The 13,426-nt window shown below is 37.6% G+C and overlaps 1 protein-coding gene across 1 annotated transcript in view; it reads right to left on the bottom strand.

Annotated features, from left to right (window-relative positions):
• Camta1 (calmodulin binding transcription activator 1) overlaps nt 1-111 on the bottom strand; it is a 744,390-nt gene extending 744,279 nt beyond the window's left edge. Inside the window, exon 1 of the mRNA XM_048783672.1 lies at nt 93-111. The gene's annotated coding sequence lies outside the window, so the exon portion shown is untranslated. The remainder of the gene's footprint in view (nt 1-92) is intronic.
• Between the last annotated feature and the right edge of the window lie 13,315 nt (nt 112-13,426).

Consider the following 13,426-nt stretch of genomic DNA (forward strand, 5'->3'; position numbering starts at 1 on the left):
TCTCTCTCTTCTCTCTCTCTAACTAAAAAAAAAAAAAAAAAGAATACAAATAATAGGGGCTGGGGATGTGGCTCAAGCAGTAGCGCGCTCACCTGGCATGCGTGCGGCCCGGGTTCGATCCTTAGCACCACATACAAACAAAGATGTTGTGTCTGCCGAAAACTAAAAAATAAATATTAAAAAAAAAATTCTCTTTCTCTCTCTCTCTTTAAAAAAAAAGAATACAAATAATAAATGTTGGCAAGGATGTGAGAGAAAAGATTCACTCTTACTCTGCTGGTGGGATTGCAAATTGGTGCAACCACTATGGAAAGTAGTATGGAGATTCCTTAGAAAACTTAGAATGGAACCATCATTTGACCCAGTTATCCCACTCCTTGGTATATACCCAAAAGACTTAAAGTCTGCATACTATAGTAACACAGCCACATCAATGTTTACAAAAGCTCAATTCACAAAAACCAACCTAGATGGCCTTCAACAGATGAAAATGTGGTATATTTACACAATGGAATATTACTCAGCTATAAAGAAGAACGAAATAATGGCATTTGCTAGTTAATGGATGAAACTGAAGACTACTGTGTTAAGTGAAATAAGCCAATCCCAAAAAATCAAAGGCCAAATGCTCTTTCTGATATGTGGAAGCTAACACATAATAAGTGTGGGGGAGGAAAGAACAGAAGTTCACTGGTTTAGACAAAAGGGAATGAAGGGAAGGGAGGATGGATGAGAATAGCAAGGACAGTAGAATCAATCAGACGTAACTTTCCTATGTTCATATATGCATACATGATCAGTATTCATGAAACTCCACTTTGTGTATAACCACAAGAATGGGATCCTAATTAGAATAAGTTACTAATACTCCATATATGTATAATATGTCAAAATACACTCTACTGGGGGCTAGGGATGTGGCTCAGAGGTAGAGTGCTTGCCTAGCATGTGTGAGGCGCTGGGTCCGATTCTCAGCACCACATAAAAATAAACAAACAAAATAAAGCTATTGTGTCCATCTACAACTAAAAAAAAAAATACACTCTATTGTCATGTATATCTAAAATAATTTTTTTTAAAAAAAGAAGGAGGAGAAGAAATCACCTATGGGCTATATGGGCAGCTAGCTGCTCTCCTAGAACCTACAAAGTCCAATTTCAGCCTGACAGTGACTACAATGCTCACCGAGGCAACTTTCTGTATTAGAAAAGTGAAACAGGGCTGGGGATGTGGCTCAAGTGGTAACACGCTCACCTGGCATTCGCGGGGCGCTGGGTTTAATCCTCAGCACCACATAAAAATAAAATAAAAATGTTGTGTCCACCGAAAACTAAAAAAGAAATATTAAAAAAAAATCTCTCTCTCTCCCTCTCCCTCCCTCCCTCCCCCCTCCCCTTTTGAAATNAAAAAAAAAAAAAAAAGGTGAAACAATTGCATGTTTTTAAGGTGAGATACTGGGGTTAGCCAGGAGTTTCTCAACTTACAGATTCATAAAAAGGATTTTAACTCCCCAAATACATAATAGATTAAACATAATCCCAGTAGTCTTTTTTGTACAAATTGACAAACTGCAGTCACAAAGATGGAGATTAACAAGTGTCAGCAAGGATGTGGAGATACTGGAACCCTCAGGCATCACTGGTGGAATATAACATAACACTGTTACTATGGAGAACAATTTGGCAGTTCCTTGAAAAGGAGAACACAATAAACACACTACACAGCAATTCCATGCCTAGGTATCTTACCTAAGACAACTGAAAGCATTTGTCTACAAAAAAAAAATTGTTCTTTAATGTTCATAGCAAATTTTTCATAAGAGTCAAAAAGCAGAGTACTCAAATGTCCATCAATTGGTGAGTGGATAAACAAAATGTGGTATATCCTTACAAAAAAAAAATTCAGTCATAAAAGAAATTAACTAATGATGCATGCTACAACATGAATGATCTTTGAAAACATTATGCCAGGACCAGAAATGTAGCTCACTTGCCTAGCATGGGAAAGGAATTGGGTTCAATGCCCAGCACTGCCAAAAACTGAAAAGGGAAGGGGGGAAAAAAAAAAAACTTCTTTATGTACTGGGTGTATAGTTCAATGTCAGAGCACTTGCCTAGTATGCACTAGGCTCTGGGTTTAAATCCCAGCACTGAAAAAAAAAGAAAACATTATGCCAAGGAAAACACACCTATCACAAAAGAACAAATACTGTCTGGCTCCATTTATATAAAAGGTCCAAAATAGGCAAATCCACAAAGACAGCAAGTAGATTAGTAATTGCCTAGCAGAGGGAAGAGTTGGAAGTGACTGCTAATGGGCACAGATTTTCTTTTTGGATTGATGAACATGAAGTATTAGTGGTGATAGTTGTGTAACCACATAAATATAGTACAAGCCACTAAACTTTTAAAGGGTATATGAATTATATTTTAATAAATTGTTGTTTTACAATTTATTTAAAAAGAATCAAATCCATTTAACTACAACTACTTTAGTGATTGTTTCCCTAAAACATTACATACTCTCCTCTTCTGTTAAAAAAGATAATCCAAAACTCTGCTTTCTGAATACTGGATACTCCAGGTCCTAACTGCGAAACCTCAATTCCTAACCACTGTCAATTCAGGTAGTTCCATGCTGTAGAGGCCCTCAGCCCTCACACAGGACCTCCAAACCTGTTCTTGCACAGGCTTCCCATTTTCTATAATTCCTTCTACATGAGAAATCACGGGAAGAGACCAGAGGAAGGAGGCCAGCTGAAGGTGCACTGACAGGGTAGAGAGGCGGCCGAAGGCCTTTGCAGAGGCTGCTCCTGGGTTCCCCCATCATGCTCACAGGGAGGGCAATGTCTCCCTTTCTTCTTAACCTTTTAAGCTTACTGGTCCACAACCAGGAGAAAGGGGAGCTCACCTGAAATGTGAGCCCTCACATGATACTGACATTCCCTTTCACTGCCTATTCTGAGAACCCCGCAGGGCACAGACTGCACTGATGGTGGCATTCCTGCTCTGCAACCACTCAAAGCACAAGCTATGGGACAGTTCTGACACCCTTTGCTGATGTATTCTACACACACTCAAGCTGACTGACTGAGGATGCTTGGCCTCGTATCTATAGCTACAATGAACATTTTTCTCTGCAAAAAGTTTAATCACTATAGCAACTAAACACAAGAAAGCCACTTAGAAGTCAATATCCTTTCTTTTTTACTGCACGTCGAGGGAGACAGATGCAGTCTGAGGTGCCAGGCCCCCTACTATCAAACTCTTCTCACACAAAGTCCTCTCAGCCTAACTCCTAAATGATCAGCAAGCCACTAACCCTAACCAGCCCCATGGAAACAGAGCAACTTGCTGAAAGGAGTCAGTCCAATTCTGTCTTGAGTATTTTCATACTGGGCTCTCAAAGTGGAGTCAGATGATGGGAAGCAATGGAACTAGGAGCCATGACTGGGGCCATGGCAGGCTATACCTGCATGCAACTGAAGCAAGGAAATCAGAGGAGAAAGCCAATCTGCAAGGAGAAACGGGAGAGGAGAGAAAAAGGGCACAGCAGAAACAGGAGCCCTGGCATCCACAGATCTCTGCTTAGCCCAACACATCTCTAGAGAGGACAACCAGACACTCCAGTTCTGGCCAGTTCCCAGAATCTCCCACTGCACTTTAGTGTCTGTCCTGGAGGCTGAGACTTCTTAGCCTAGAACTGCCCCACTTGACCTAACCTGAGTAGCTGGAATCCCTGCAATTCAAACTGTTCTAATTTAAAGTAAGGCATCAATACCAAACAATCTACTTTCCAAGAATCCACTATGAGCCTCAAACTTTTCTGAATGAGCCAGTCAATCCTCTTAACAATTATAAATACTACAAATACAAAAATCCCACCTAAAATATCATTTTCTGTATAAAAGAATCTCAGGGCCTGATTACCATCATATAGTGTGTATGTGTGTGTGTGTGTGTGTGTGTGTGTGTGTGTGTGTGTGAGAGAGAGAGAGAGAGAGAGAGAGAGAGATTTTTGACAATTTACTTAAGAAACAATCTCCAACCTTGGGGTGATGAAAATACTGCCATATATTCATTCACTCTGAGAACTGTTTAGATACTTTGCTCATTAGATGTCTAATTCATTTGAAAATTACCCTTTCTTTAATGGTGGCAAAATATACCCAACATAAATTTTAGCCATTTTTGAGCATACAATTTAGTGGCAGTAAGTACTTTCACATGGTTGTACACCATCACCACTAACCATCTTTTATTTTTAAAAGCATTCTGAAAATCATGAGTTTTTTTCTCTTTATTGAGCAAATGGTTCTATCTGCTCCTTCATCAAATGACAAGGGCAAGAACCTCATCAGGGCAGTACTGGGTAGGTTGGTGAGCAAGGTAGCAAAGGCATCCATCACAACTTGGAGCAGCACCAAAACAGCTAAATCCATCCTCAGCTCCTCAGACAGAGGCAAAAAGACTAAAAATACTTGGAGACGACAGATCATAGAGCTGCCAAGAATATTTCTCCTAAGCAGAGAGGTCACCACTATCATATCTGCATCAGGAGGTCCTCACACAAGGAGCAATGTGTCACAATAGAATATCAAACTCAGTACAGAAAGACTGATGCTTCTTTGCTCCCAGAATGTCTGCAATAAGTTTGTGGGCTTTAAATTTGGTCAAGTAATCTATAATCAATTTCTGCAGGAGCCCTAGGAAGAAAGACAAGTACTTCAAAGCTCCGAGTGCCCACTCACCACCTTTCAACTTGTTACAGCGTTCTTTTTAGCACAACAGCCTCCATCAATAAAACTAAATGAAGAAGAAACTTCCATCGAAGCTCTGTCAAAGTAAATGATTCGGCCAACACATTTTATGATGGTAGAAATAGAAAGGACAGGCAGGGAAGTTTATAACACCAGGAACTTTAACTTGCCTTCAGTATCTTTAAATATTGGAAAAAAAAACTTTCAAAGATGAATTATGTTCAAAGGCCCCCCAAACACCAGGCCTATCATTGCCCAGGGAGTATGTCCAAGCAAAGATCCTATATAATCAATTATAGTGGACCCTCAGCAACTCCCCAATACACATGACAGAAACAGTCTTTTATTTACTGAATTACTGGCAATCAATACATTTTAATAAGTAATATTAATCAAACCCAAAAAACACAACTAAATGAGTATAAACACTACCTTGAATGTAAAACACCTAAGATTAGCAAATATTTTTTAATCTGTAATCATCTATTATTTAAGTCTATTTCCCAAAACTATGAACCCTCATCTGTAACTGAATAAAGCCTTAAATCTACCATAGAGAATAACTAGGAAGACTGAACATTCTTGTTGCACATTTTCTATTAAAACTCCTAAAAATTTTTTACATTTCCTAAATACTCACAATATAGCAGGCAGAAGATGTAAAAAAAAATTAGCCCTCTATGTACACTGGAAAGGAGGTACCTCAGTAGCAATAGTTCAAATTCCTCCTACACAGCTTGAAGCTACATATTTCTTCTTGATCTGGAGCAAGGACCTCAAAAAGAAAAGCAACAGCTACACAAAACAGCTGCATACCAGGAAACCAAGATGTGAAGGGAAGTTCCATAATCCAACCTCACCTTCTTATCATCTTAAGAAAGAACAGAATGACTTCAGAGATCATTTCTAAGACCACCCAACACATGAATCCCTCAAAATCATTATCAACTCATTCTACCACAGCTGAGGTCTAGGAAAGGCAAGACAAGGAGATGCTGGCCAAGAATGAAGAGCAATAAACTGAGCAGACCAATCTAGTAAGAACAAGAAGATGTAGAGTCTGAGAAGAGATAAGGCTCCTTTGCTCTCCTGGCCCATGGAAGTGACAACAAGGATGACTGCAGAAAACACACTGCTTAAAGGGTCCATAGTCCTGCTGGACTGCATTCCCAGCTACTGAAAGGAAAAAGCACTGGACACAATCAAAGTGGACTTGTTCTAAAAGCCCTGGGAAACCTAAACCCTCCATGGCCAGAAGACTTAACCTATTACTTGCCCATGGTATGACAATAATGACAATGCTAATCCCACAGCAGTGTTTCAAACATTGTGAAACCTGCCATCACAATCCACAACTGTCCAGAAATCCAACAGAGGTAATTTTGAAAACTAGAAAGTTTTTACACAGACCCTTCACCATTAAGTCTTTCTTTGATGTTACTTGCAAATAATTGTATTTATAGGGAAAAAATATTTATAATAGCAACACTAGTTCTTAGAGAAAATAACAAGTCATTTAAGTCTTCAAATGCACATCCACATGCTATTTGATTTCATTTTCTTTTTCCCAGTACATCTATTTAAAGAACAAAGCTAACACAGAGACCACTCATCCGTTACCCCTCAGACAACTTATTGAACCTAAAAAGCACAAAGCTCTAATTCTATTTAGGGATGGAGAGAGAGTATCTATGAGGTATCACTAGACTAATATGTATTAACAAGATCCTAGGTACAATCCCCAGCAAGGGGGGGAAGGAAGGATAAATGCATATCAATCCAAATGGACACAGTTTGAATCATCTACTACAACCATGAAATATAAGTGAACTAAAAGGTACTTCCTAAAAGTAATACATTGTATTTCTAAATATTCTTGACAATTAAATATACAGAAAGTCAGCAAACCCTCAAGAAAGCAGAGAAAATGAACTTTCTTACAGCTCACCATTCATCAACCCCAAGAGGCTTGAATGCCAGAGGCCAGAGGCCCAGCCTCCAACTTGGCCCTAAAGAGTTAATCTCCAAGTAAGATTTCTTCAAGAACTGTTCTCACACAGCACTAAATTACAAGCAGTGACCTCCCTGGAAGAGATGCTGGAGTCCACAACCACAGGAAATATAGTCTAGGGGAGATGAAATCAGACTCCAACACATGGGGTGCTACACCAGTTCTATAATAATAACAATAACGTATGAAATATATGCATTAAATAATAGTTATTTAAAATATTTTAATTTCCTCCCAAAATCCAAATTCATTCCAAAAGTAATTTGAGTAGGACATAATTTAATCTCCAGGCCTAACCTCGGTGAAATAATGTATCTCCAGTTCAGCCAAATGATAAAAGAAATGCTACTTTATAACAAAGAAGCTACATATACCACACAGCACTCTGAACTTCCACCAAGAACAAAAATTTTTTATCAGTATGTTCACAACACAGTTCAATCCACAAAATCATGAGATAATTAAACTGACTGTTTTTAGATTTTAATCTGTTTGGCCAGGAACCTTATCCAAACTGCATTGATGCAAATCAGCATGAGCAACTACAGTGCTATTGAAAAAACTCCGGTGTCTTATCTTTTGTTTTACCTTTTACGGTTGATTTATGGGCTGACTGATGGTAAACTGATCTGTGCATGTGCCAGAAGTTAGCTCAGGAATACAAACCAAGAAAACAGGCTTAGAAGAATCGAATCCATGAATGAAAATGCTGACGTCATAGTTCAGTTCCCAGTAGAGCTGAGAGTAGTATGCAAAGAATCTGTGGATCTTTGGAGATGTTAAATCACCAAAGTCATTTAATAAAGGAGAAGAAATGGCCCTTTTCTGCTCAGAATGAGGGAAGGGGAAAGAGGGGAGAAAAACTGTATTAACAATCTTTTTCCTAGACCAGAAATGAAAAATACACAAACATATATGACACTAACTTCTAAACTGTAGAACTGTTTAATACCATTAATGTTAAAAGTAGCATTTTTTAAAAACAAAGTTACTGTGTTTCTAAATAAGTAGGACATAATTCCCATCCCAATTTTAAATCTTTCTCCCACTACATAGCCTTTTAAATAAGAGCACAGTAATACAGCTAGAGTAACAGACCACCTGACATCACCACACAACACTCACTGACTTGTATTCTGAATATGACAGTGGAATTCAAAGACAGAGGCAAGCTGCTGGAATTTTTATGTGAGGGAGGAAAAAAATGTTTTTATACGATGATGTAAGATAAACTTACAAAAAGATATTACAAAATTTTGATTTATTTAGAACTATTAAAATTAGCTAGTGGTAGGGATTGTTCACATTTTTTCATCTCTTGGCAGAACTGAAAAATACAACTAGTAATACAAACTTCTGTAAACTTTAGACACAATTTACTAACATCCTTTTATTCAGAACACTTAAGTTACTGATTCCTAGATTCCTAATGTTTCCCAGGAAATTTAAGATTATTACATTCTTAGAAAATAACACTGACCCTCAGCTCCTTCGTAACCTTTCCAAAGCACAAAACTACAAGAACATTCTCTCTTCTCAACATTTGTACAGCTTAAAATAGCATTCACCCCAAATGGATTTTTTTTAATTTAAGCAATAAACAATTTTGCCAATAAACATTTTAAAAAGAAGATCTTATTAAGTTAAAATGCAAACATGCCAGTTTTATCTGTAAATCTAAAATGTTAAAAGAGATCATCTCACATTTCCACCACAAATATCTTTGATAGAACATCACTACCCCCTTGTGGATTTGCAATAAAAAAATCCTTATCTTGAATCTTTACTTTGCAAATGCTAAACTTACATCAAAGTTTACATTTTCTTCATTAAGAATGGCTTTTATTTCAATTGTTTCCTTAAAAGAGAGAAAAAAAAAAGACATTTTAAAATAACCAATCCTATCAATCTATTTGTTTTCTAAATGCCCCATTTGGAAGAGCAGTCATTCTACAATATGCATGTGTCCATTTCAAAATAGTAACCACATCAACACTCCATTTTTTCTTAAGAGTATTTCAATTCACACTTCCAAATACCACTTTGAGATTATTTTTAATCATAAATAGGTAATTGTTTCACAACAGCATTTTTTTGCTTCCTATTTGATAATTTCATACTTCATACCAATTTCTTATTATCACCCCCAAAGGATTTGATATCCAAGTGCCTAGAAAACCAGTGAGGCATACACATACCCAGAAATGACTGTTCAGAAAAGGATTAAAAACAAAGTCTAAATTTTTAAGAGAGAAATTCTTCATTATATTAATATACCTTCCGAAATAACAACTGGCAATCTAAATCAACTTTGATGGCTTGATGAAGAAAAAAAGATAATTCCTGTTTTTTCAAGAATTTATATCAAGAATAAGCAAAGTCTTTTTTTTAAAATTGTTGAAAAGAGATGTATCCACACATCATTCTAATATAACACACAGATACATCCTGTTGGATGTAAAAAAAACAGAATTACATATCTGGATTATCCCTCTTTACAAACCCTAAATTTAGTTGAAAATGTAAATCATTATTGCAATAATGACTAGACTGCACAGAGAAGTCAGTCACAGGCTATACTATCACCACTGGAAATCAGCTCTCCACTCTCTCACCAATATTGAACACAAAAGTAGGGATAATAAGTTACCACTATTTATTCCAATGGGTTAGTGGGAATAATGGGGGAAACTAACACACTTTGCAGGTTTTACCTTGTAGTAACTGATAAAGAAAAATGGAAGAGATACTGCATGGTCTATTGAATGAACGAATGCTGAGTGTCCTAAAAGGCTTTTCGCATGTCAACCCCACTAGACTACATATCCAAAAGTCATACACCTGTCCAAAACTAGCAACTGAAGTGGAGAGCAGGAGCAATCAGAGATGGCCTTCGGGGTGTTGTGCTTTTGTTCAGGATTTTGTTGCTATGGTTGTTGTTTTGTTTTGTTGGCATTTGTTTCTTTGTTTGCTTGGAGAGAACATGGGAAGGTATTTTATTTTAGATGGCATGAGGAAGTGAGGTAAGAGGTAAGAGCAATACCACTTAGTCTCCATGTTTAAAACTGTGAAGAACTCAGTCCCAAGCGTTCTTCAAAGGCATGTGACTCTGTGCATAAAACTATACTGCAGAAAGCAAAGTGATAATACAGCTAGCACATCTCCCTCAAAGTTACCCCCCTGCTAACTGGATCAGGAAGGGATACGGTTCATGTCTTGAGGGGCCTGGATAGACTGGACCAAAAAAAAAGAGCAAAGAAGTCATGTATAAGAGAACATGCTATTATATAAAGAATAAGCAAAACACTGGGTGAATGCAGAAGAGTCATCACAAACTATCTCTAGTCCTTCTACCTTATGCTTTTCAATCAGCTCAAAGTAAATAAACAAAACTCTTAAAAAAAAAAAAAAAAGTAAAAGGGTAAGAGAGACACCTGATACTTGACCTCTCTTTGCAGTGGCGAATATAATATTTAAGTCCAGGATACTGAAGTTAAAAAAAAAGAGATCAGGAAACATTACCAATCTTTACACAAGTAGGCCTGTGACCTTCAACAAGCCATGGTTTTCAAAGCAGAAAGATGTCCTACAACCTAAAAATTATATAGCCATACTGATAGCAAAGGGCGGGGGGGGCTTTACTTTGTCCCACCATATTAAAAATCAGGGACTGCTAACCATTGTCAATATATATAGAAATAGACTTTCCTTACAAATACATGACCAATATCACAGGGTGGCAAGTAGCTTCTAATGACTGAATGGTAATGAGTTTGGTTAAAGGACTGATGGATACATCCATAGATGCACCAAACAAAAGGTTCTGATAGTGTCTGATCAACCTATATCCTGAACCAGATTGGGTATTCAAAAAAAAAGAAAGGTCATACTACATTCTGGAAAACAGAGCAATGGCCATATACTCTCTACTCAAATTATACAGCCAAGAAGTAGGACAAGAAACACTTCTGAGTCTCACCCTCAAACACATGGAAGACTAAAGACAATAACAGCATAGGCAAAGTAACACTGGAAAGGACCCCATTTTCTTATAAACAAAGGCTCCAAAGACATAGTATATGTGTTGGCTGTACCCAAAGAAATGTACTGATATCAAGCCAAAGAGAAAGAGAAAAAGCTGACTGAATAGAGAAACGAACAAATTTACAAAATCCTACATGTAGAGGCCCAGAAGCCTTGAAGGGCTCAGTGTTTCACCTCAGATGATTTCCAGTTACAAATACCACTGTCATCCCTTGCTGGAACTTAAATTCCATGCCATCTACCTATCTTAGGGAGATAAGAAGGAACCATGCTTTGTCTACAGGACAAAGGGGATGGAAAGCAGCCCCTTTACACTAAAAGACAGAAAGGCTATAAATGAAGTATATCTACAAGTGCTTTCTATAACAATAACAATAACGGCAGTAGAGAAACCTGCTTATGCAAGGAAGAGGAAAAGGAAAGACTAAAGACGAGAAACAGAGAAAACGGAAAGACTTTAAAGAAGAGAAAGAGAGGTAGGATTTAATTAATCTAAAACATCCCAAAAGGGCAAGCTAAATGATTCTAGAAGATACAGAACACTGTAGGAAATGATCTGTATAATGGAAACACAAAAGAAGCACACATCCCTGTCACCACAAGAACATTCACTCACACATTCACATCAACAGAGGACACTGCCAACCACATACCACAACCCTAACAATCCTACTAATAGTTTTCACAGTAGTGAAATCCTAGCAAAACTGGCTTCTAAAATATATTATAGAAGGAGGTAATCTCATTTAAAGGAGGAAAAAAAAAACCACACTCCAGATTAATTTTTATTATGATTATCATCACCATTAATATCTAATCTGCACCCAAGAAGAATCCACTGCTACTCACAAAAAACAAACAAAAAAATACAAATAACAGTATATCAAAAAGCATAAAGAATAAAAAGTCACATAATAAACAAAAGCAGTGATAATGGTATCAGATATCTATCTAATCTAAGAATGGTCATCACAATTAGGCATTAAATTTAGATATAACACTTTCTGGCAGCAAAAATTTAACAGCAGCTCATGTTATAGTTATCATATATTATACTGTAATATAAACCAGACCAGTTAATCAGAAGAGAAAAATGCTTTTCTAACACTTCCTTATATGAAGCATATATTTGATTTTATGTTCTATATAATATCTAACATAACGCTGCTGTTCAAATGTTTAATAAACATCCCAACCAATCATATACCTAAACGACCTGAAAGTTATGTCTAGACAATCAGATTAAGGTTGACTTTACTTTTCTCTCTCTCCTTCTCTATCTCACACACACCCACAGCCTAGAGGAAAGCTGTTCAATGCCTCTCCCAGTACATCCTCCACCCTCTTCTCCACCCCCACTCCTGCAGGGAGGAGGGAGAAAGCTCAACAGGATAGTACACTATTAGAGTATATTTTTGTAAGATTACAATCCAAAAAATTAAAATTCAGACAAAAATTGTACAAGACTTTATTAAAGACAAGTACAAGATACACTGAAATGTCATTCATACTAAAAGACTAACAAGATTCAATATGGTCTCACTTAAAGTCACATAACCCCCACAGAGCTTTACACATAGTAGATGCCCAGTAAAGAGCTCCTGAGTACATGACTGCAATAATGGATTATGGGTATAAAAACAGCTTCTCCCCAAAAGGGCATATTCAAAGGCACCACAAGAGAGGCAAGTGGCACAACTAAAGAAGGAAAATAAGAGAACATGAGAATCACCTTCTACTGCTTTCTCCGTAAGGAAGTCAGAAAGAAGTACAACTGCACACAAAGGGGTATTCCTCAAACTCTAAGAAATGAGAAATGATGAATGGCCCAAAGTAAAGAAAACGGTGGGAAGAAATGTTAAGCCACAGAAGGGCTATCTCACCATCAGTCAAAAAGAATTCCAAACCCACCCACTCACAGAGACTACACTAGCATAAACAAAGATCTAAACCAATGTTTCCTGACTCTAAGAATGGGCTTTTTTAGGGGGGAAGTCTATCATAGCCAGAGCCTAAAAACTAAAGAAACAGAAAATGTGGCTGAGCAGGATGTATAAAGATGTCTCTAAAAGCAATTAAGAACAACAATGCTACACTTTGAACAGGAAAAGCTGACCCAATCTGACCTTGAGGAAAGGCTGCCCTGTACATGTCAACATTCTGAATACACTGAAAAATGAGACAGAACAACCCAATGTTTCCCAGAAGCAGGGTAAGACAGGTCTTCAAGAAGACAAGGGAGAAGCAGCCACCGAAACTTGTCCCAAAATCTGGGAGATAAGAGGAGAAAGACTGATGTTCAAGCAGAAAACCAAACAGAAAAAAGGAAAGTGGTTAAGAGAACCCATGAAGGCTGGTTATCTGCAAAAGAGCACCTTGCACTGGGGGAGTAGGAGGAAAAAGCCATTTCCAATCATCTATGAAGCCCAGTGACACAGAAAACACAACTGTACTCAACTCAAGGTTGAGAACCCAACTTTAGACAGTAATATCCAGCACATTCCTGACTAACATCCACCACTCTGCCTTCCACTGTCCCAGGAGGGAGCTCCTTGTTCCACAGCGAAGACTCCCAAAGGCAGGCAGTGGCCTAGAGAAGGGCAGGAAAGAGC

Source organism: Marmota marmota, unplaced genomic scaffold (assembly GCF_001458135.2).
Source record: "Marmota marmota marmota unplaced genomic scaffold, marMar, whole genome shotgun sequence".
NCBI classification, from domain to species: domain Eukaryota; kingdom Metazoa; phylum Chordata; class Mammalia; order Rodentia; family Sciuridae; genus Marmota; species Marmota marmota.